The 15,728-nt window shown below is 40.3% G+C and overlaps 1 long non-coding RNA gene across 1 annotated transcript in view; it reads left to right on the top strand.

Moving 5' to 3' along the window:
* The first annotated feature begins 202 nt into the window (after nt 1–202).
* The window catches only part of LOC102020105, an 18,430-nt gene continuing 2,904 nt past the window's right edge, over nt 203–15,728 (top strand). Inside the window, exons 1-2 of the long non-coding RNA XR_263431.1 lie at nt 203–475; nt 10,066–10,179. This is a non-coding gene — a long non-coding RNA (uncharacterized LOC102020105). The remainder of the gene's footprint in view (nt 476–10,065; nt 10,180–15,728) is intronic.

Genomic DNA, 15,728 nt, shown 5'->3' with positions numbered 1-15,728 from the left:
TCCGGGGTGGACCCGAGGGGGCCTTCTCTATACCTGTATCTTAGTTCTCCACCCCTCACACAGGAGAGGTGGCTTGGGGCTGGGAGTGTGACAGGCACAGGGCCCTGGCCATGACACTGCTGTGACATGCAACCGCCTCTATGGGGGGGGGAGGGGCCAGGGGACAAACCCTGATTCCCTTTGCATGCATCACTTCTGCCAAGGGAGGCTGGCACAGAGGTGAGGGCACCCCCATTCTGCCTTTCCCAGAGGGGCCTGGCTGCATCATCTGGAGAGCTGGCTGAGTAGCCCCACCTGCCGTGTCTGGCTGGGTCAGGAGCCCACAGCTTCCTGCCTGCTTCTGTGCAGCTCCTGGCCACACTTTGCCCAGCCGAGGGTCCCTTGGCCCAGCCCTGTGGCAGTTCCTCTTCTTTCCTAGTCTGGATGACAGAGCCCAGGATGCAGTGGGGGAGGACAGACCTGCAGGCCCAAGCAGGTAGGCTCTCTTTTCCCAGCTGTGGCTACCTCCTGCCCATGCATCCTCTGCTGGTCCCAGACACCACCTTTGAGACCTGAGCCTGGTGCTCAGCCAGGGCTGTCTGCAGGACCGGTTCTCCTGCCACTGTGTGACTTGGGGCAGGGCACACGGCCTCTCTGGGCCTTGGCCTCTGGGCATAGGACTGCCTCCAGCATGTGGGGACCACAGATGCCAGAAACTTAAGGCTGTGTCCCGTACTCAGCTAGCTGCAACTCTGCAGAACTGACTCCCTACCCCTGGGGCTCTGGGCCCTCGGAGGCCTCTGTGTCCCCACAGATGTATGGGGTGAGGCCTGGGGTTGCTTCCAGGGGCCATTCCTTGGTTTTCCTTTTGACATTTAATTCCAATATTTTACTGTCAAAGTAATAGAATGTTTATCAACTCTGGAAAAAAAAAAAAACCACACCACCCAGAATCATACCACCTCAAAACAAATGCTTAATTCCTTTTATATTGGCTTCAGATTTAAAATTTCACATATATCCATACTTTATATAGGGGTAATTATATTACATTGTTTTGTGCTTCCTTATGGTTAACACCGTATGCTAAATAGTCCAAGCATTTTTCTCTACTTTTCCTTGCTCTCCATAACCACTATTTTCATGGGTGTGTGATGTTGTATCAAGTAGATGGATCACATTTCATTGACCTCTTCCTGCTGGATGTGTATACTACTTTGTTTTGGCAGTGAACTTGCCAGCAAGATACTTTTAATCACCTTTCATAGATGTGGCCTGGAGTCTGGGTGAGGGACCTTTGGTGGCTGCAAGGACAGCGGTTCCTTCATGAAGGACACGGGGAGCAGACCTCATTTCTGGTGTAAGCAGCTGAGGCTGAGCACCACACACCCTTTCTTTAGTCCTCTCATTTAGGTTTCTCTCTGGTAGGAATTGAGAAAGAAAATCAAATCCATGGTGCATAGGAACTGAAACCTATGTTTTCCATAAGAAATGTAATGTGCTCAAATGGAAAACTCCCCGTAGTGTCAACTTGATTTAACAAAATGTAGTAAGGGGCTACTCTGTGGTGAAAATGCATCTGTGGGGCGTCAGAAATGGTTACACTCAAAGGCTCTGGCTGAAAAAGGCCTGGGGTCACAACTCTGCACTTTTTCTTGATGACTGACTGGTCCCAAAAATTACCTTGGTTTTCTAAGACATAGTTTCTCCAGTTTAAAACACGGGGAGCATATGAATAATACACAAAATATATTTAGCCCTTTTGTGGCACATAGTGTATACTGAAGCAAATCTATTATTAACTATTATTACTATTATTATTATTATTATATATCTCCCAGACTAAGTGCCTTAGGCAAGCTATACAACTCTTTACTCTTAATTTTCATATCTATAAAATGAAACTCACACTAGGCTCCACCTTTTAGTCACACTAGGCTCCACCTTTTAGAAGGATTCAAGTAGGTGATATGTACAATAAGTTCACAATAAATACAGCCTCACACAAAACAGTCCTTTAACAAATGTAAGTTTTGAGATGGGGTAGTATTTATTTATTTCTGTATTTACATTTTAGTAGGGATTAAATCCTGGGCTTTTACACTGATTTATCTCTCCAGCCTTTTTTATTGTAATTTTTTAGAATTTTGAGACAGCATCTCCCTAATTTGCTGACTTGTACAGACTGGGCTTGAATGTGCAATCCTCCTTCCTCAGGCTCCTGGAGTGCTGGGACTGCAGGCCAGTGCCACCACTCCTGGCTTGATTTGTTTTAATGATCTCAGTAAGTTGGTAAGGTGGATGCTCCTAACCTTCCTTGTACAGTAGGGAATGGAACTCTGAGGGGTTCAATAATCTCCCAGTCCTTCACCTACTGAATGTAAGTGCCAGAGTTTAAACCACATCTACTTGACTTCAAATTTTATGCTCTGCCCACTCTTGCAAATACCGCAAAATTCTAGATGAAGGGGACAAGACTCCTAATGGTCAGAATTCTATGCTTTACTGGGGTGACTGCCATATGTGACTGTCCAGGAAGAGCATGAGGGGTACTGTGCTGCCCAGTGTAAGAGTGCAAGCCAGTGTGTGTGTGTGGGAGGAGTAGTATAGGGGGAGTCCTGCCTGGGGAGAGGGGCCAGAAGGGTCTTGGGCAGAAGGCACACTGTCTTGGGTTTGTCTCTGCTCCCTAAAGTGATATCAACATTGAGTTCCAAGACAGCAGTGTAGAAATGAACTTAATATTTCTCCAGATGAGAAAAGCTGCCCTTAGGGAAGAAAAACCTGGTTGGGTTTTGATATTCAATTTCCAAGCACTTTAGCTTCTAAGAGAACTCTAAAGATGACATTCTAACCCACTTTTCTGCTAGATTTTGACCCCCCACTCCTCACCCCTCCTGTCCCTGCAGGCCGATGTTCATGTCCAGGCCAGGGAGTCTGGGGAACAGATTTCCTAATCTAGACCTTTGTAGGAAAGCAGAGATAGAGGGTTGAAAAGTCAGAGAAAAATGAATAACTGAATGATGAGATTGCATATCCCTGTTTTCCTCATCTTAATTCAGGGACAGCTGATTTAATACAAATGTATTACATTTAAAAAGAAGAAAAAACAAAAAGTCACACAATTCAGTAACACCTTTGTATAAGTAGTTTGGAAGATAAACTTGCATTTGATGCAAAGTTACAAACCACCTCTCCACTTGATGCTGATTTACTGTTTGGAATTACCCATGTTTCTGAGCTCACAGTCCCAGTGCATATTTGCCTGGAGGAAGTCTAAGGAAAATTTCTAAATGCTATTTTTTTGAGTAACTTTGAGTAAACTGTGAGCAGGGTTATGTTGGGAGGTGTTTCATAGGAGCTGCCTCATCTCTTGCTTTTTATCACCAAAGACCTGGCTCAAGCTCTCAGGGCAGAAATCTTTGCACATTTCATCCCCAAGAGCCTTCTCTTGTATCTAGCTTTGTGTAAAGGTAGTGGGCACATAGACCAGAGCTCTCCTACTTTGCATGTAGGGGTGGTTGGTCCTTGAGTATGCTGGAAGGTTAGTGGAACTGGGCACTCAGTCTACACATCCTTTTCTATGTCAGGGCTTCATTGTGCCTGTGCAAGGATGGAAACTGCATCAGACTTGGTCCCTTGTGAATTTTCCTCCCCAGGGTGGCTGTTGAGCTCCTCAAGGGAAGATGAACTGTATTTATTGACCTTCTGGCATGTGCAAGCTTCTCAGGGGCCGGATCACGTAGTGAATAGAAAAGCAAAGGTTCTGTGGGAGGCAGTTGGTTTTGATGTTGGTTCTACTGCTGCTCCTTGACCTTGGCCAAGCTCTCTAACTCTTTGAGGCATCAATTTCTTCATCCATAAAATCAGATAAATGTTTATCTCAAAGGGCAGGTGTCTGGATTAACTGCGACATAGACTGTACTGGATGTGACACTTAAAGCTGTGAATCCTTTTCCTTAAGTATTGACCATTACTGTGGTTTTATCATTGTTGTTTTTATGTTCAAAATCATAGAAATGAAAATGGGAAATAGGCACATATTGCAATGAACACATATTCCATTGTTTTGCTGTCTTTCTTTGGGAATAGGAATATTGTGAAATTGGACATCATTGGTGATGATTTCTTTGGCCAGTAGGTTTCTGGCATATCCCATCAGACATGCTATATATTTACTTGCTTATTTATTTATTTACCATCTGTCTTCCTCTACTAGCAAGTTGAGCCTTATGCCCTCTGGTTCTTCTCTGCATGGTGGCCTAACACACAGTAGTGAATTAGTTACTCAGTGATGACAAACATCTCTGGGATTTTATGTTTTCCAATTTCAGACACCTGCAGAGAAAATATTTCGTGGGTTCCAGGTTCACAGATTCTGGGCTGGGGATGTGACTCAGCTTTCAGTACTTGCTTAGTAAGAACAAGACCCTGGATTCAATTCCTGCTACCAAAAACGATAAAAGGAAAAAATAATCCCAAGAAAGAAGGTTTGGTTGAAATGCCCAGAAAACGGGCCCAGGACAGTGTCACATGGTAATCTGATCCACTTGAATGTGGGAGAGGAACATCCTCTAACAAAAAGGCAGTGCTGAGCAGATAAAACAGGAGATCCTGAAGAAAAATTGTACAGCCTCTTTGTCCAAGGAGTTTACCTATAGTAATTTCATCTGTTTCTCTCTAGTTTTGAAGTTAGGAAGGGCAGGGCATCTTGACCCAGAAAAGCCCTTTCTGAATTTATCTGAAAGAAGATCACTTCCATCTTATCCTACAATCAGGCAGCAAGTATTTACTGAGTAATGATTGCCTGCCAGCAGCATGCAGTAAGTACCCTGTGATGTACAGAGATAGACATGCAAAGTGGAGAAATAGATTCGGGAGTCATTTACATCCTGGTGAGAGAGGAAGTGCTGAAAGCAGATGAGCTCTCAGAGAAAGACAGGTGGAGAAGGGAGGGAATGGAATCCACAGTCTCAGGGGACTCCTCCACAGAAGGAGAGAGAGTGGAGACACAGTACCAGCTGGAACTGTGTGAGGACCAATTTCTGAGGGCCCTGATTCTGTACAAACTCTGGCCAAGAGAGGGGACTCAACAAGAAGGGACCCCTCCTACAACAGGCTCACTGTAAAGAAGACTGGCAAACCTAGACATATGCTCAGCCTGAGGACACAGGTCCTGTTCTATTGGAATTTGTTTTCTCACTCTCTAGCACAAGCTCTGTTTCCTACACCACCCCAGGTGGGTGTAAATGTTAATAAAATTCCAGTGCTTAATGTGCCCATTGCAGCTACTTGCATTGACAATTAACTGAGTTCTACTTCTCTGCCTTCCAAGTGGGAAGGACAAATGGTGTTGTATCATTGCCCTTCCTTGTGTGGTGTTGGTTACCATTAGTTATCTTAACAAGCCTGTGTGAGGTACCTTCAGTGCATTGAGAAATCCATAAATATGATAATTCTAGGAGTCCAGGGTGTCCTTAGGGATATTTAAGCACACAGAAGTCTTGTAGTATATGAGCCAAATTGATAGACTTTTTTAAATGATTGACAATTACCAATAGCTGGAGGTTTTAAAACATTGCATACTCTCTCTGAATACACGACTGCAGCTTCTATTTCTTAGCGGGCTCGTGATTCATCCACTGCAAAAGGAAAGAACATAAAAAAAAAAACCTTTCAAGGGAAATTTGTTAACATAATCAGCCAGATTGAGTCAGATATTTGTTTGATAACCGAGTTTCAGGTTCTGTACTTGGCCAACCTCTGTGAGCCTTCCCAGGAGCACAGGGAGAACCCACTCATCCACTGGACAAATATCAAACACCATATGATGAGAAAGACATGCCTGTGGACTCAAGAAAGTTAAAAACCAACCAGGAAGGATAAGACAGGTATGTAGATAACTATAACACAAGGCAACGGGTGGCAATTACCAGGTAGCTGGCATCTTTCTCAGCATGATGCAAATTAGTATTTTTGAATGAGTATGGAAATGAAGACATTGGCTGGAAAGTGTACGTGATTTCTGAAGAGGAAGAAGAGACTTCATTAGATGATAACACATACCTTCCTGTTGGATATGGAGTTGGAGAGGGTATGGAGGGCTTGGGCATTAGAGAACTAAGGGAAAGACTACCAACTATTTGGGGCAGAAGCATTGCAATGGGAGCCCGAGGGATGGGCGTGGCTTCATGGACCTTCTGCAGTAGTAGGCTGCCAGCTTGATTAGGTAAAGAAATGTAGAATTTCATGTCATTTATCATGGCTAAACACTACCTGTTAGGGAACTTATTTCTTACTTGTAAAATACATAATGAGCTCCTCTGGACCGCAAAATGAGTCCTACAGAGATCTGGCTATCCTGCTGTACTCAAGTCTCCTTAATGTATGGACTTCAACATATTCAGCATATTTGTGTGTCTTTAACTACAACTGTAAGCTAAGGTAAAGTAGAGATAATCAATAAATGGCATTTGAAAGGAACTTAAAGAAAAAGGACAATGGTGTCTCCAATTACATATATAACATTCTTATGGGAAATCCTTTAGAAAATATAAATTGTAAATTTTAAACAAAATGGTGCATGGTATCTTTTAGATAGCTTACTGAAGCCTTTCAGTATTAAGAAAATAGTGTCTGTTAAAAAAGTGTTCATGATTTTTCAATATTACAACTATGTGTAAGGTAAATAACTACTTTTATTCTTTATTTTTTGTTTTGAACAAACTGAATAAAATTTGGGAACCTCTTTCAAGCATCTGTTGTTTGAACATTCAGTGATAGAAGCTAAGGTTGGAGAGTCTGACTTTGTGTACCAGGTTTCAGCACTGTGGTATTCAATAATCTCTTTACTTACCATATGCTTTAAGCTTAGATACTAGTTGCCATTGGAAAAGGAGGACAGAAATATTCATGACTGACAGAACTATTTCATTTGAATAAACCAAGCCTAACCATATATATATTTTTTCCATTGCTAACTTCATTATAGACCAACCTTCTGGACTTTGTAGTTTGGGCTATTGGTCATCTTTCATAATATTTAACTATGTTACATTCTGTTTGAAACCAGTGAGGAGCATAAAGAAATAAGAAAATAAATACACATTTAAATATATGTAGGTGGGATATCAAACTAGTTTAAACAAAAGAGGCCACCACCCTGCATCTGACACAAAGATACAATCTTACTGCATGTCAGGCAAAGGAGAATTGCACCGCGGAGAACTCCAATCACAGCAGATCTCGTCTTGTGCAAAGGCTCAGGAACTGTGGAATACAGGGATTGGCAGAATATCAAAAGTAAAAGTATTTAGATATTGGTTGACCTTTAGCTGTGAAAACATGGTTACTTAAAAATCACTATCACTCATTGGCTGATTTTCAAAAATATCGGGCTGCCATTGATTGGCTGGCTTTCAGAAGCATGGTTAATCATCTGAAGTTGTCATTGATCAACTAGGATGGATTTAAACTTGGTTCTGGCAGGTTCTTTCTGCAAAGGTTAAAGAGAAATCAGTCCTTTCCTGAGAGGACAAGAAATTTCATTGTCACTAGAAACCACTGCTATCATCCTCCAAGTCTAAAATTTAAAACTCTAGTCTGACCTTTTTTTTTATCCACTTTGAGAAATACAGTGAGAAAAGGATAAAATTTCTTTTACAAGATAAAGTATGAAAAAATACCAAATATTAAAATAGGCTGTCAGAAACGTTGACAGGTGAAGATAACAAGTGACATATGAATCGTTAACTTTTGAATTAAAATTTTCTCTCTCTGGGTATATTACAGTCCTGCAGTGGTCTAAGTTTGACTATCTATTTGCATTGCCTTTCAGATTACACAGAACACATTCATTTACTTCAGATCTTTTGCAGAAAAATGGACACGATAAATTGAATTAGTTTGACATATTATTTTGGGGGGCAAAGGCAGAGAAAAGTGTCAGGTTGAAATAATGATTGCTTTTCCTTCCTCTTTATAAAACCTTTCTATCCCAAGATCCTAGTTTTGGCTGGGGATATAGCTCAGTGGCACAAGCACCTGCCTGGCAAGCACAAGGTCCTGAGTTCAATCCCTGCTACTGGAAAAAAAAAAAGATCCTAGTTTTCAGGGGCTCTGTAATAATGAGGATGGAGTAGAGACCATTGTTGGTGGGTGAGATCAGGAAGTGTGAGGAGAGAAAGAAATAGTTTGAGAGTGAGCAAAGAGATTCTTTAAAAATGTATTTTTTTAATGCAACAATCAGTCTGAATTAAACATTCAGATTTTTTATGTGTACCACAATATGTACACGATCTTGAGTGTAGATGGGGCGCATCTCATGGTCCCTTCTTCTGTACCATTGGAAAACAGTTGTTATAGCCCTTCCTAAAGCTGATTAAACACCTAAAATTGCTAACAGTCCCCCTGCGGCCTTCTGGAGACCCAGAGTCTGGTAAAAAAGAGAACAAATACATTCTGTCAGCAGGTACAGAAAAAGTGGACTCTGGAAACATCAGAAGTGCTCAGTTGGCAAGAAAAGGTGATTAGGTTGTCTCTTGGGGTGAAGGGGGCCATCTTAGTTAATTTCTGTCCTTGCTGAGAAAAAAATACCTGGCACTCAAAGTTAAAGGTTTTTTTTAGCTCACTCTGTAGAGGGTTCAGTCCATAATCAGCTGGCTCCAAGGCACAGTGGCATACCAGACAGGCATTGCAGAGGAGAAACAGTGCATGGCAGGCAGATGATAGCAAAGCAACAAGGAGTCTTAGCAGCTTTTTTTCTTCCCCTTTTATACTCTATCTAGGCCACTGGGCTTTGGGTGGTGCCAAAGTAATCAGTGAATTGATCCCACACCCTTAATCCCAGAATCACGCACTTTAAATTCGACCACTTATGAGAAGCCTGCCCCCTCATGGGTGCATGAGGCTTTAGGAGACCATGTAGACCCAAGTCATAACAGAGACTTAGCACAGTTACAGGGTCAGTGTGAACTGGGCCAATGGGAACAGAACAGGAGATGAGCCTAGTGTCATCCTTCTGAGGCTGTGTCGGAACACCTTTTCATTTCTCTCTTACACAGTGCAGTGAGGCAGAGATGAGACAAGTGATGAAACAGAGAAGGAAGTGTGCTTGAGGACTCTCTCCCCCTGCTGGAATCATGCCTTGGTGTCCTTTGCAACACTTACAGTAGTTCTACTTAACATTTTCTCATGTAATTGCACTGTATCCTGTTTTGTTCTCTAATAGTTTCAGGTGTGTATAAGTCAAGTTTCCTAGAGGGCAAAACTGCACTCTTTGTTCTTCACAGCAGAGCTAAGTGCAGGACTAAGAGTATAATTAAGCAAGCTCTCATTGCGGATTTGATTGGCTGACTGATTAAAATGGAAATAAACAGCTCAGGTGATTACTTTGTCCATTGGTAAGCAGACTGGAAAACATTCATTTCATAACTGTTGCTGGGTGGGTCTGAAAAAGTTATGGTTGCCTCCCTCCCCCAGGCATCAGTTTGAAATATGGTGACTGAACTTTGGAAACATTCGCATTACCCCAGAGGCCCAGGTGTTTCATGGGCTGGGACTCCAGCCTGCTGTTTGCAAAGCATTGGGAGCATACTGCAGAGAAGCAATGCATACAGTTTTGTGCGTGGAATTTTAATGCCTGGGAAAAGCCAATATGAGGTATACTTGTTCTGCATTTAAATTCTTTATTTTTAACAGTGAAATGGTGAGGGCATCTTGAGAAATGTTTCACTATTTTACTTTTGGTTCCCAAATTATGCACTGCCTGGATTTGTGTACCCTTTGGATAATGAGGGAACATCACAGACTGGAAGATAACAATAACTTCCGAATAGGGTGAGAAAGTCGTTTATCTTTCTGTTTCCACTCTGCCAGCAAGCATCTGAAAATTACAAACATTCCTACTTGAATAAATATTTTGGTAAGATATGTTCATTTGAATTTCTACCCTCAATAACTTAGATTGTGATGGGAAGAAAGGGAAGGGATGAAATAGTTTTTATTAAGAATTTCAACTGCATTTCTAAAAGTGCTGTTCCTACTAGAATATCTTTTTTTTCCACTGATACATCCCTTTTTCCTGAACAGGCTTGACTCAAACCGCTGAAGTGCTCAGTAGGAACGCGTGCGTGGGGGAAGACAACAGAAGAAGATGGAGATATCGCGTGTCTTCACCATACATTTATCACCTCCGCTCTGCAGGTGTTGCCAATTAAGTTGTAGCTTTTTCTACCTCAAAGCCTTTTTATTTCCTCTTGCGAATTTTGAAAGGTAGATACTGGAGCATGTAAACTCAGTTCAGTTCTATGCACCCTTGATATGAAAAGCTTAACTTCTCCAATTAAGGCATTTAAGAGGTTACTAATAATAATGCATCTTGATTGTCCATACGAGTGAACAGGAGCAACAGGTGAACAGGTAATTTGGAGTAGAAAGTCTCTTCCAGACTGTGAGCGGTGTTTAATCTGATGCCAAAAACAAAGAAAAAAACAAAATCTAAAACAAACAAAAAATAAAACAGTGATATGTGGGGAAAATGGACAAAGAGTCACCAAGTACCTCCTGGAACTAGTTCTGTTTGCAGTGGGAAATAGAGTTCTAGTTCCCGGTTTGGTTGAGCTCATAGAAGATTGAAAGAGACCAATTACAAGCAACACAAGGTGAAAAAATTTCACCTCCAAAGTTAGTCAGACTTAGCTGGATTGTACAGTTTTCAAGGAAATAGACGCAAATTCCAGGGCATACCTCACTTTACCTGAGAATATAATAAAACAGTATAGAGTGCCAAAAACATTTACAGTTATTGTATTAGCACAGTATCTTCTATTCCTAGGCATCTGTAGTGGTTGATTGATTATGTCAGCTTGAGAAGTTTAGAAGCTTAACTAAACTTGGCTCAGCAATTGGCTCAGCAATACAACACCCTAGGGTGTAGAGGAGCCACTGTAGGGTGGATCATCACCTAGATAATATAAAAGGGAAATGAGGAAGGACAGAGGATCTTCCATTCCTTTTGGAGGAGCTCCAGTCTTCACCTTCAGCTTGGACTTAGTCTCCTGGCTTCTAGTGCAGACTCTTTGGCTTCCACCTTGGATCCTTCAGCCTTCCGTTGCAGACTCATTGGCCTCCTGGTACGGACTCTGCAGTGAACTCCAGACCCTGGACTGATTCCTTTGGTCTTCAGTGCACAGACACCCTCTGCACACTTCCTCATACAACTCTTCGGTTGACTGTCGTAAGCCAATCTTGTAATTTCTTATACATTTTTACATCTTGTATCATATCTGTTTCTCCAGTAAAACCCTGACTGATATGACATCTCTTTCCCAGCTCACATTTCCTTGGCTTCCTGAGCTTACTCACATGACTTCTTTTTGAGTCATAAATGCCTTCACTATACTAATATTTTCTAATGTCTGTATATAAATTATTTTAATCCTAGATTTTATCTTCTCAGGTCACAGTGTATTCAAGCTATCACCTCCCATGATCTGGAAACTTTGCATTTGTAACTCAGCTTAAAATTACATCAAAATTTGACATATAGTGTATAGCATTACAGTATAATCCAACATTTGGCCTTAGAGTAGCTAAGGTCTTTGATTTATTTTCTACACGAGCTACTTTCAAACTATTTCTCCCATGAGAATTTGGAAAAATGAAATTTGGGATTCTTGTACAGAATGAACATATTAAAAACAATATAGTTAGTTCTTTGATGTACTACTCTAACCAGACATACTTTTAAAAAGAGCCTGAGAGTATTAACATATGTTGACTCTTCTCTGTTTTGAAATAACCACTATTAAAATTATTTTGAAATTTATGATGTTTTTTAACCTCACTCTATACTGCTTAGAAAAATTCAGAAATTAGATTTACTGACTCTTCTTGCTATAAAAAATATGTTACATATTGCAAAAAAGGCCATTTATCCTTTTTACCAGAATAGTCTGTTTTCTGCAACCCAAATTTCCAAATGGTTTTTTATTACTGTCTTTTTATTTTTCCTCAGTGACTAAAATGAAGGCTTCTTTGATTTGAACTTGGTTCCTAAAGAATTTGTCTTTTCATAGGTCAGATGATATTTGGTGCAAAAATAGTCAGCTCAAGTATCCAGAGTTGTAGTTTAACACATGTCTGAAAAGAAGCAATAAAAAAATCCCATCTCCCCCACTGTGCCTTCCAAAATGACTTATGTTGCTTTATGCTAATATTAACAGGCTGCTTCAGGCTGGAGCAACATGCTGCAAGATGTGGTCCGCCATGCATTTCTTTTGATGTGATTCCATGCCAGCTCGGCAGGGTGTCTCCACCCCTTTGGCTGGTGTAGTTCTGAAAGTTCAGAATGCTTACTTCAGCACCTAGTCTGGGGACAGTTCCCTAGTACAGTTACCCTCTTGCATTTCATTTCAGATGTCTGCACAAAAGACAACTTATGGTTTCAGAGGAATTATATCAGTGCTATCCTTTTTTTCTGTAACACTTTATGCTGGTTTGTTTGCATGTAGTAGATTATTATTATTATTAATTATGATGATGATGATGTACAAAGACATTTGAGAGGAAGAATGGCACATTAGCCATAAAGGATCTATATTAAATGGCTCTAAATGCTCTGTAATATTAAAATATCAGATACAACCTCTACTCTAAAAACACCATAACTTTTCTCTCACCTCTAAATAAAACATTTCCAATAAACTGAAAAACATTACTTAGTGAGCATAATTGCTTTACTGCATTATCCCACAAAAGCTGTTAAATTATCCCACTGTTAAAAATAAACCCAGAGAGTCAATGGTGTTATTGAATTATTTGTGCTGACTCTCACAGTAGAGTACCTGGTTCAAATCCTGTGTTCACCTTTTTTTCTCATGTGTGAAACTGGTGAAATTTTTAACCTCTTCAAGTCTCAGTTTTCCACCAGTTAAATGTGTTAGATGGCAATATATATATCTTTTAGGGTGGCATTAAGAACCAATGTAAGATAAAAAACATAAAGAATTTATCATAATGCCTGGAAAATGGTAGTAAAAATGGATAACATTTCATGATTTCTTACTATATAATAGCCATTGACCTGAGAGCTATAAGGATGGTATTAATGCAAAAACTTAATGCTCACAAGAACTATTGTCATCTCAAGTTTATGTTTTAGAAAAATAAGTGTTAATATAATGCAATAATTAGTCCAACAACCACAACTTACCTAGAAGTATGCAATAAAACAGAACTGGAAACTTAGTTATATGAGGTATAATCAAAATAAATGGTGAATAGAGTAAAAATCATTCCAGTAAAGGACACTGACATTAATCCTCTTCAGAATTATCTTCCTTCCTTCAACACAATTTTCCCTTCATTCTTGGCACTGCTGGGGCAGTTCTGAACTTCCTCCTTCCTGAGGGTCTTTATGAGGTGTGATAAACACTATCCTATTGCTAAGTGCCATCCAATGGAAAAGCTTACCCATAAAATAATTATGGTGTCCTCATATCTACCTTCTTCACTAAATGCAGGACTGTGCTACTTCTCTTTCTCAAAGTCCAAATGATTATGAAAGGTAAATGCTTCACATTAACTCTGAACATTGAGGCAATCATGGCAATGCAGTTACACTCACTACAAGCCTGCATCACCATGCCTGGCTGATTTATTTTGTTGTTAGAAACCCCAAAAGAAAAGTAGAAATCCTTTCCTAACAATATGAGCAAAGATGATTCAAAAGTTGATTCTCATAACTAAATTTATGGACACAATCTAGTGAGTGTGACTGTTAGTATAATTAAACACTTACTGGGCACTTAGAAGCTAATCAATATCTTAAGCTTAATTCTTCTAAAATATCTTCACAACAGCCTTCCCTTTACTAAGCAGGACTCTAGGAGCCTGGGATCCTGAGGCTCCACCACAAATTAGGGGAGAAGAAAGACAGAGAATTTGTAACGTGTGTGATATTTGCCTCAGAAAGCATATACCCAAAAAAGGGAGTCATTGAATAAAGGAAAGAATCACATATCTATGTGTTTAACTCATTATATTAGTGCTGTAACTAGCAAATTAAGTGATGATAGGAATAGTGCAGATCTGCTTGTTCATACAGTAGCCACTGAACACATGTAGGTATTACATACTTGAAATGTGCCTATATCAAAGGAGAAACTCAGTGTTAACTCTTTTATAAGTTTTCAGGCAAAGCATTCAGGACCCCTTCTGTCTCTCGGGAGATATTCTTATCCCCCATTCCTCCATCCCTGTTCTCCAACAAATTTTCCTACTCTTACCCTTAAAAAAAGTTTTCATTAATTGTAGTTGTCCTAGTTTGGGGGATATTGCAAGGGGAACAATATAATACAAGACACATATTTTATAAGGTTATTTATAATAGTCACCCAAAGAATTATATACAAAAGAGTGCAGGAAATCTGTTCACACACTAAGACCAAGGAATCTAACCAAGGGCCTGGATCCCAAGGAATTGTCCTGCATGAATCCAGTTGAAGAACTAGACCTCATAGCAATGCCTCCCATGAGTCCAACTGGGGGCCTAGAGCCCATGACAATGCCTCATGCAGGCCTGTTTCATGGATCTGAGCTGGAAGGCCCAAAGGTCAGTGGTGGACTCTAGAAAGTCTGTGCCAGAAGGATGAAGGGTCTGTGCTAGTAGGCTGAGGGATCTGCACTGGAGTCAGGATACAACATGCAAAGTAAGGATTAGAGCTCCCCCAAAGTGAACTGAAACTATTCTCAGTGCCAACAAGATCCTGAGCTCCTCAAAAGATGAAAACAGTCAAGTCCACCAGGAAACCAGCATAACAAACTCCTCCAAAAGAACCAACAGCTCGTTATAGCTTCTACCAGCTCTCAATAGCCTTCTTCAGTTCCCAACAGCCTGACTTCTTCTCCAGTTCTGCCTCTTAGCTTCTGACAACAATCTTCGGATGGGCCTCCCACACCCAGCACCATGCTTGCTCAGTTTAGCTGGGTGTTGGTCACCAGTGGTCAGTCAGCCACAGTAGTTAACTCAAATTCTTTGTTCTTTTCGCAAAAAGGCAATCTTATTTTTTTTTTTAATTTAAAAAGAAAGAGGAAAGCATTAACAGACAGACAATCTCTTACAAAATAGCAAAAGAACAGTATAGACAATACAGTTACAAACAAAGTGGTAGGAAATTAACAATGCTTCTTGTAGTACATATTGATATCTTCAAAGTGGTTTCTCATGAAAACAGATAGAGACATGCAATATTGATCCATCAAGGACTCATTGACAGTTTCTTTCAGCAAAGAAATAGAAGACGGTAGAACTACGTTAACTATCCTGTATATACATACAGACAAAATTTCTCCTTTTCCTTCTCTTTCCCCACATCCCAGCTGCCCTTTACCCTTGATTGTTTTCCTATCATTTCACAATGTCTATCATACCTCCTAGTTTAAATTAACTCTTTCAGGTTTTACACTAATGAAACAATGCAGTGCTTTCACATGCATGTCTGATTTATTTCACTTATGAGTATGATCTCTAGTTGTGACCATTTACCTGTAAAAGCCTAGAGTTTATCTTTCTTTATAGCTGTGTAATATTCCATTGTAGAAAAGTGTCACAATTTTCTTATCTAATCCTCGGTGGATGGACATTTGGGTTGCTTCCACATTTTAGCAATTACAAATTGTGCTGCTGTGAACATAGGTGCACATATATCGCTGTGATATGATGTTTTTAGATCTTCTGGGAAAATACCCAG

The sequence above is a fragment of the Chinchilla lanigera genome, unplaced genomic scaffold (assembly GCF_000276665.1).
Source record: "Chinchilla lanigera isolate Chin_1 unplaced genomic scaffold, ChiLan1.0 scaffold00068, whole genome shotgun sequence".
Taxonomy (NCBI): Eukaryota; Metazoa; Chordata; class Mammalia; order Rodentia; family Chinchillidae; genus Chinchilla; species Chinchilla lanigera.
The sequence above is the reverse complement of the archived record's forward strand: the minus strand, read 5'-3'. Positions and strand labels throughout refer to the sequence as shown.